Below are 9,609 nucleotides of genomic sequence, written 5' to 3' on the forward strand. Positions count from 1 at the left end.
TTCACTTGGGACATAACACTCAGCTGTGAGTACATTCATTCAAATGTTTATTGAGCGTCTACCATGTACCAGGCACTTAGCGTGGGATATAGCAATGAACAAACAGGCCAAGCCCGGCTCTCAGAGCTTACTTTCTAGAGAGGGGGACAAACGAATGTACAAATGAATACATGATGTAGAAGACAGCAGTTAAAATGCGGGGACAATTAAGCAAAATTTAAATTACCCTCTCCCCATTCCCCCAAAATGTTGTAGCCCATTCCTTTCTGGTTAGACTCTTGTCTTCGCCTTGCTCCTGTGGCCTGCAGGCACAGCCTGTTACTCAGGGCTGGGACTGTAACCAGGCAACTCCTAAGTGTGAAGAGTACCCCTTTTCGCTCTCTGAAGTGGTAGGATTTGAAGAATACATGTCATGGTCACCCTTCTAGCTCCCAGCCCTCCCAGAGGCTGTGGAGGTTCCTGGGTCTGCAGCTGTACTGGAACGGTGGCTATTCTTTCATTCAGAAGGGATTGCTTTGGTACTGCAGGCACAGGGCTAGACTGGCATTGTGCCTATTCCCCTGGAGCTTAGAATTTGGTAAGGAGGCAGAATCTAACAGTCACACTGGTAAAGATACAGACTATGATACAGGGCTATGAAAAGAACTATATGTTGCTGAGAGCGGGCATTGTGGGATGATGAGCAAGGCTTGAGGGTCACTTAGGTTCCCTGAACAAGTCTTGAAGAGATGGGTAAAGAATGGAGAAGAGTAATTAGTGCAGTGGAACAGCACGTGCAAAGGCTTTGAGGCAATATAGTAAAGGAGGCAAAACAGAAGCATGAAGCTGGAGAAGAGTTGGAAAATGAAGCTGGAGAGCAGGCTGGGTTCATAATACAAAAGCTTAGAATGCTCACTATGTATTAGTTTGCTAGGGCTGCCGTAACAAAGCACCACAAATTTGGTGGCCTGAAACCACAGAAATTTATTCTCTTGTACTTCAGAGGCCAGAAGTCTGAAATCCAGGTGTCCACAGGGCCATAGTCTCTCTGAAGGCACTCGAGGGAAATCCTCTGTTTCTTCCAGTCCCTAGTGGCCACACACATTTTTTGGCTGTGCATGCATAGATCCTGTCTCCACCTCTGTCTTCACATGGCTTCCTCTCTTTCTCTCTCTCTCTCTCTTTCTCTGTCTCTATTTTAGATGTAGTCTATGTTGCCTAGGCTGATTTCAAACTTAGACTCAAGTGATCCTCCTGCCTTGGCCTCCCAAAGTTGAGATTACAGGTGTGAACCACTGTATTAATCCGTTTTCACACTGCTGATAAAGACACACCTCAGACTGGGGAGACCTCACAATCATGGCATAGGGCAAAAGGCACATCTTACATGGCGGCAGACAAGAGAGAATGAGAGTCAAGTGAAAGGGGTTTGCTTTATAAAACCATCAGATCTCATGACACTTACTCACTACCGGGAGAACAGTATGGGGAACTGCCCCCACAATTCAGTTATCTCCCTCTAGGTCCCTCCCACAACACGTGGGAATTATGGGAGCTACAATTCAAGATGAAATTTGGGTAGGGACAGAGCCAAATGATACTAGCCATCTATCCTATCCTGTTCTATCTCTGGGACATTTGTCATTGGATTTAGGGTCCACTTGGTTAATTCAGAATGATCTCATCTTGAAATCCTCACTTACACCTGCAAAGATTCTTTTTCCAGATAAGGATACATACCAGGTGATAGGATTTGGACATGTATTTTTGGGGGCCACCATTCAACCCACTACATTGACTTTGCAAATAAAAGAAACTTGACCTGGCGGGTAGTCACAATTACTCATCCCTGACATATTGTTAAGTGGAGAAAAATCAATTCATGAGACATGTGAACGATTAACCTGTTTAGTTAAAAATATATTGGCCAGGCATGGTGACTCATGCCTGTATCCTGGTGCTGTGGGAGGCCAAGTTGGGAAGATCAATCGAAGCTAGGAGTTCGTGACCAGCTGGGCAACATAAGAGAGTCTCCCCATCTCTACAGAAAATTAAAAAAAAAAAAATTAGCCAACCATGGTGGCACATGCCTGTAATCCTAGCTGCTCAGGTGGCTGAGGCAGGAGGATTGCTTGAGCCCAGGAGTTGGAGGGTGCAGTGAGCTATGTTTGTGCCAGTGCACTGCATTCCAGCCTGAGTGACAGAGCAAGACCCTGTCTCTAAATAAATAAATAAATTTATCTGTGTGTTCATGTATAAATAGAATTTTTCCAGGTATAGGTATTATACTCGGATACTTGCTTTCTTCTTACCTTTTAGTATTGTCAGATTTTGTTAAAAATGCTTTTTATAAATATAGAAAAAAAACACAAAGCTCTTTACAGTTTGAAAAAAGCTTTTGTAGGAGTATCCAAAAATACTTAGCATGCATGGATGGATGGGGGGTGTTTTTTCTGTTCCCTTTTGATGGAAGTACCTGAGGAAAGGGTCTTCAACTGTGTAAGGAGTTTCTCTTAGCAACTTGAACTTAAAAAGTAGCTGGAATTGATATAAAATAAGTTGTGGAACCATAATTATTTATATTACATAAAAATGTATGTTCTTTTTTCCAGATATGATTTGAAACAGCTAGTGTAAAGTGCAAGAAAGCTGTTTTCTGGTTGGAAGGTGTAAGGAGAGAACACTGTCGGGCATGGCCAGCTCAGGAATGTTATAGTCAGCTTGGCCAGTGTCTTGCCCTGGTCCTTAAACCAGTTGAGATGAGTAACTGATGAAGCTGTATTTTGTCTTCCCTTTGGTAGATTAGGGTACTTGAAGAGGTAGGGGAAAGGCTTAGGTCAAGAGTAAACACCCTGCCTGTCCCTGGACTCACAAACATATTCATATTTACCCCATGTCCTAAAACTTAGGTGCCATTTAACAAAAGTATTGCTTTATTGAATCATTGCTTTAAAGCACCAAATGGTACCCTCCAGGCGTAGGAGAGTTAATGTTTTTCCTAAATTGCCAGAGGATTCCCAAGGAGTATACCACTGGCAAATCTGACAACTGTTCCTATGACAAAAGCCTCCTTTTTACATGAGAGTTTCACATACTGTTCTTCGAAGTAACTGTTACTTCCATTACTTTTTATTTAATACATTTAAAAAATTATGATCAATTTAATGCTTCTTAATTTTTCTTCTAAGAGAGACTTTGATTTGAAAATATTTTAGGAAAATCTGTGTCATTTCTCATTTAGATATCATTATCTGACTTTTCAAAAGTAAATACATTTTAAACTTTTTCATTGAAATCACAGTTTCATAAAGAGTATTGCAAGAAAAATTCAGAATCTTTTTTCAGTTTTACAAGTCTTTAAAATTAGTAGTCTATGTTGTATTTAAAATAGAGCCACATATGAATTTATTAATAATGTTTGGGTGTTTACTCCTGAATCCTGTCTGTGGGGAAATTGCAGATATGACCATAACTTACTGTCATTTAGAATCTAAACACTTAGGACTTTCCTCTTATCTCTATCTATGTGCACACAGTCTGAGCTGGCTATCTCTTACATTCTTTTTGTCTCTTAGAAGCATCTATTCTAAATGGTACAGGAGAAGCACAAACCTCTCAATATCATCAGTAGATTTGTGGGAGAAGAGTATGAATGTAGAAAATCACTGTTTCTGGATTATTGGTAAAGTTCACAATTCAAGGCTGTCGCTATTTCTTTCTAATTACCATGGATAATCAAGAAGTTGAGGCAGGTTTACAAGGTTGAGCAATACATACGATATTTGTTATTCTAAAGCAATCTGATAGAGTATGTGGTTGAATAAGTTTTTCTTCCATTTCTTAAATGGCTCAGAATGGGCTAATCATCAGGTCTAATCAAGGAGTCTAATAGTAAAAGACTGATTAATATTTTAACAGGATTAAATAATAAATCTGATTAATATCTTAATCAGATTAATTAACTAGTTTTGTTTATTACTGTCATAGTGGATAACTAGAACTAATTGAAAATTAAATTGTATTTAGGTAGGTATTATTGTCTTGAAATTTGTGTGATTAAAAAGTACCTTGAAGAAACAGTGTCAGGATTAATGAAGTCAACAGAGAATATCATTTTATGTTGTGAACTCACTCTCCAACAGATGGTGCTAGCTTTCCTCTAGTGAGAGCTGCCATAGCCTATCCTTTCTTAAAACAAACCATGACAAGATGAAGAGTGATGTGGGGATTTGTATAGAACACATTGTAAATATTTTTCTATTATCTATGTGCTTTGGTTTATAAGACATCATCATTCCACACAATCAGTTGGAGAATCTATGATTGTATTCTCTTATGAATTTGATCTCTTCTGCTATAGCCATAAGAAATCATGTTTTTAAAAAGGTCATTTATAGGATAATAATGTAACTAGGAGGGATCAAGCTAACTTTTTCAGAAAAGTCAACTTAGAAGAAGGCCTGTCACTTTTCCTGTATATTCCCTAAAATGATATTGGGTATTGAAAATGTTGGGGGGGTGTTTTTTCCTAATTAATTTGCCATATGTTTAGTCTTGATCTGTTGTATGTGAGGCATGGTGCTAGGAACTGGGGATGAAAATAGAAGTTATGCTCCCTAATTCTCAAGGACCTAGTCCATTGTTTCCCAGACTTGTTGTTTTCATCCATCCTTTGAGATTTTTGCCATAATGATGTACTTCTTTACTGTAATATGTTTACTTTAAATTAGCTCACTTTTATTTAAAAAGAAAGCTCTATCACCAATACTAATTTTAAAAGTTTTATAGACAGAAGGAGAGCCAGGCACAGTTGCTCATGCCTGTAATCCCAGTGCTTTGGGAGGCCGAGACAGGAGGATTGCATAAGGTCAGGAGTTTGAGACTAGTTTGGGCAACATATGAAACCTCATCTCTAATAAAAATAAAAACAAATTAGCTGGGCATGGTGATGTGTGCCTGTAGTCCCAGCTACTCAGGAGGCTAGAGCACAAGAATCTCATGAACCCAAGAGGTGGAGGTTGCAGTGAGCTGAGATCGTGCCACTGTACTCCAGCCTAGGCAACAGAGCGAGACTGTCTCAAAAAAAAAAAAGTTTTTTAGACAGAAGGAGAGCTGGGCACAGTGGCTCACACCTGTAATCCCAGTGCTTTGGGAGGCTGAGGCAGGATGATTGCTTGAGGCCAGGAGTTCAAGACTAGTCTGAGCAAGCATATGATAACTCATCTCTAATAAAAATAAAAACAAATTAGTTGGGCATGGTGGAGCACGCCTGGAGTCCCAGCTACTCTGGAGGCTGAGGTGGGAGGATCACTTGAGCCCAGGAGGTTGAGACTGCAGTGAGCTGTGTTCGTGCCACTGCACTCTAGCCTGAGCAATAAAGGAAGATCCTATCTCAATAATAATAATAATAATAATAAAACAGAAACCAAAACAAAATCATGTTGGAAATTCCAGTCGATTACTTTTGTCTCCACAGGCTCCAAGCCTGCTCTCTCTTAGAAAAGGAAAATTAATGACTCAATATAGAGATGTTGAAGACATACTGGCACAAAACTAAAACTTTCTCCCTAATGTAAATATGAAAAGGGCCTAGTCTGGGCCAGGCGCAGTGGCTCATGCCTGTAATCTCAGCACTTTGGGAGGCTGAGGTGGGCGGATCACCTGAGGTTAGGAGTTCGAGACTAGCCTGACCGATATGGAGAAACCCTATCTCTACTAAAAATACAGTATTAGCCAGGTGTGGTGGCGCATGCCTGTAATCCCAGCTACTCGGGAGGGTGAGGCAGGAGATGCTTTTGAACCCAGGAGGCGGAGGTTGCAGTGAGCCGAGATCGCACCATTGCACTCCAGCCTGGGCATGCCAAGAGTGAAACTCCGTCTCAAAAAAAAAGGAAAGGGCCTAGTCTGGGCAACATACGAAACCTCATCTCTAATAAAAATAAAAACAAATTAGCTGGTGGTGTGTGCCTGTAGTTTTAACTCTCACAATACACAATTCCACATTTAATGTCTCATCAGTGTAACATATAAAACTAAATAGTACCACCACTGGTGAGTATCTTTAATTTTTGAGAGACATTCTTGCTAGAGATAGACATGTATGTAAATAAGTCATTATAATACGGTTTCATTAGTGCCACGTAAAGGTATTTCAGAGTAGTATGGAGGATATAATGGAAACAGATTAGTTTTCTGGGGGGGCGGGGAGTACTAGAAGTTATTTTCGAGGAAATAAATGTTGAGCTATTTATTGAATTAAATTCACCCAGGAATAGAAAAAGCAAAGTGAACTTGAGGAGCAAAGTGAACTTGATGACATTTGTGGTGAGAGTAGTGTAGTGTTGCTGAACTAGGGGAGAAGAAAGGAAGAATGCTAAAGAGATTGGAATGGAGATTTAGAGTGAACGTTTTTGTTGTTGTTGTTGTTTTTCAATCCAGGGTCTTGCTTTGTTGCCCAGGCTGGAGCACAGTGGTGTAGTCATGGCTCACTGCAGCCCCAACCTCCTGGGCTCAAGCAATCCTCCCACTTCACCTTCCCAAGCTGCTGGTACTACAAGTATGTATCACCATGCCCTGCTAATTTTTAAATTTTTTTGTAGAGGTAGGTCTTGCTATGTTTCCAGGCTGGTCTCAAACTCCTGGCCTCAAGTGATCCCCCTGCCTCAGCCTTCCAAAATGCTGGGGTTACAGGTATAAGTCACTGTACCTGGCCCCATCAAGATTTTTTAAGCAGGAGATTAAGATCAGAATTGTGTTTAATAAGGATATTCTGACAAAAATGTGGAGGATGAATTGGAACAGTAGAGACTGGTACAAGCAGATCAGTTAAAGGGGTCTTGCGTGTGATATATTTTCTCTTTTAAAAAGTGTTTCTCAGCCGGGTGCGGTGGCTCATGCCTGTAATCTCAGAACTTTGGGAGGCCGGGGCGGGTGGATCACCTGAGGTCAAGAGTTCAAGACCAGCCTGATCAAAATGGTGAAACCCCGTCTCTCCTAAAAATACAAAAAATTAGCCAGGTGTGGTGGCGGGTGCCTATAATCTCAGCTACTCGGGAGTCTGAGGCAGGAGAATCCCTTGAATCCAGGAGGTGGGTGTTGCAATAAGCCAAGGTCGCACCATTGCACTCTAGCCTGTGCAACAAGAGCAAAACTCTGTCTCAAAAAATATATATATATTTCTCAGCTGGGCATGGTGGCTCATGCCTGTATTCCCAGCATGTTGGGAGGTCCGGAGGGGAGGATCACATGAGGTCAGGAGTTTGAGACCAGCCTGGCCAACATGGCAAAACCCCATCTCTAGTAAAAATACAAAAATTAGTTGGGCATTGGGGTGGGTGCCTGTAGCCCCAGCTACTTGAGAGGCTGAGACAGGAGAATCACTTGAACCTGGGAGGTGGATGTTGCAGTGAGCTGAGATCACGCCACTACAATCCAGCCTGGGCGACAGAGTAAGACTCTGTCTCAAAAAAAAAAAAGTAAAGTATTTCTTGGCTGGGGCATGGTGTCTCATGCCTATAGTATCAGCACTTTGGGAGGCCAAGGCAGGAGGATGGCTTGAAAGTTGGAGACCAACCTGGGCAACAAAGTGAGTCCCCGTCTCTACAAAAAATTAAAAAGTTAGCCAGGTGTAGTGACACGCATCTGTAGTCCCAGCTACTGGGGAGGCGGAGGTGGGAGGATCACTTGAGCTTGTGAAGTTAAGACTGCAGTGAGCCATGATTGCGCCACGGCATTCCAGGCTGAGGGACATAGAAAGACCTGTCTTAAAAAAAAAAAAGGCCAGGCATGGTGGCTCACGCCTGTAATCCTAGCACTTTGAGAGACCGAGGCGGGTGGAGCACGAGGTCAGGAGTTCAAGACCAGCCAAGGTGGTGAAACCCCGTCTCTACTAAAGATAGAAAAATTAGCTGGGGATGGTGCCAGGCACCTGTAATCCCAGCTACTCGGGTGGCTGAGGCAGAGAATTGCTTGAACTTGGGAGGTGGAGGTTGCAGTGAGCCGAGATCACGCCACTACCCTCGAGCCTGAGTGACAGAACGAGACTCCGTCTTAAAACAAAAAAAATGAGTTCTTAGTGTTGTCCACTGAAAAGGCTTAGAAACAATGACCAGCCCAGTATCATCTGGCACCCCTTAGGGCCCAGACCATAATCCCTAAATATAATTTTGTCTTAAAATAGACAATGACTTTTTGAAAGTGTGGCTGATTCCATGTTTGAGGGAAAAATGTATAGGATGAGCCTAAAATACCTTGTTGTATCAGAAAAAAGTTATCAAAAGCTTCTGGGGTCATGTGAAAAGGATTCCAAAGACCATCCTGGCTAGAGATAAGACAATCTGAGTAGCAATAAGAACAATAACTGCAATGAATTAAAACATATCAAATATTTTTAAGTGCACAAGTTCATAATTATACTAAAAAACAACCTTAATTGGTCACCTTTGGATCCTAACTTTCCTGTATAGATTTATTCCTCAGGGTAACCCAAATGGTTGATGAATGAAGTTTTGTTTTGCTTTGTTTTTCTAAAAGTATTCCAGTCAATAAAATAAAGAAGAGATGATAGAATTATAATGCCATAATTTTGCAATCCCTAATGAAGTAATGGGTCCAGACAATGGCCATAAATGACTTCTAAATTAATACAAAGAGAAACATCCAGACATCATATGCTCTTCTGAAGGAAGTTCACATCAGTACCTGTGAAATCCTCTTTTTTTCTTTTTTCTTTGAGACGGAGTCACTCTCTTGCCCAGGCTGGAGTGCAGTGGTGTGATCTCGGCTCACTGCAACCACTGCCTCCAGGTTTAAGCAATTCTCCTGCCTCAGCCTCCCAAGTAGCTTGGATTACAGGCATGTGCCACCAAGCCTGGCTAATTTTGTATTTTTGATAGAGATGGAGTTTTACCATGCTGCCCAGGCTGGTCTTGAACTCATGACCTCAGGCGATCCACCCATCTCGGCCTCCCAAAGTGCTGGGATTACAGGCCTGAGCCACTGCACCTAGCTGAAACGCTCTTCCAAAAACACTGAGTTTTTATTTTATTATTTTATTGCAGACTTAATTTTTTTAAACAGAAATATTTAGACCAGACTACAACGGTGTAAAAATTTCACAGCTGCATACTGTTTCCTTATTCCCCCTCTTTTCTCTTTCCTTCAGACACATTCATTGTTCATTTCCTTTGATAGTTTCTCTATTACTCTAAAATTAATTTATGTGGTATAGGTCTCTTCTAATGGTAAATATAAATCATCGGACATTCCAGTTTTAAAACTGATTTTAGGCCTTTTATTCACACTTTCAATATAATTTTGGTTCACTTCCATTCAACAGCACACACTGTTGTACAATTAATTTTGTCTTGTACTAACCCTTGGTATTTAGTGCTATGGTCAAATCTGGCATTTCAAGATTTTTTTTTTTTTTTTTAATTTTTGCATTTGTTGTAGAGACAAGGTCTCACTATATTTCCTGTATTTACCAGGCTAGTCTTAAACTCCTAAGCTCAAGCCGTTCTCCTGCCGTGGTCTCCCTAAGTGTTGGAATTACAGGCGTGAGACACTGCACCCAGCATCAAACTTTCAAAGCAACATGATAGATCCATATTATATGTCTTCATGGTTGCA

Source organism: Trachypithecus francoisi, unplaced genomic scaffold (assembly GCF_009764315.1).
Source record: "Trachypithecus francoisi isolate TF-2019V2 unplaced genomic scaffold, Tfra_2.0 Lachesis_group15, whole genome shotgun sequence".
Taxonomy (NCBI): Eukaryota; Metazoa; Chordata; class Mammalia; order Primates; family Cercopithecidae; genus Trachypithecus; species Trachypithecus francoisi.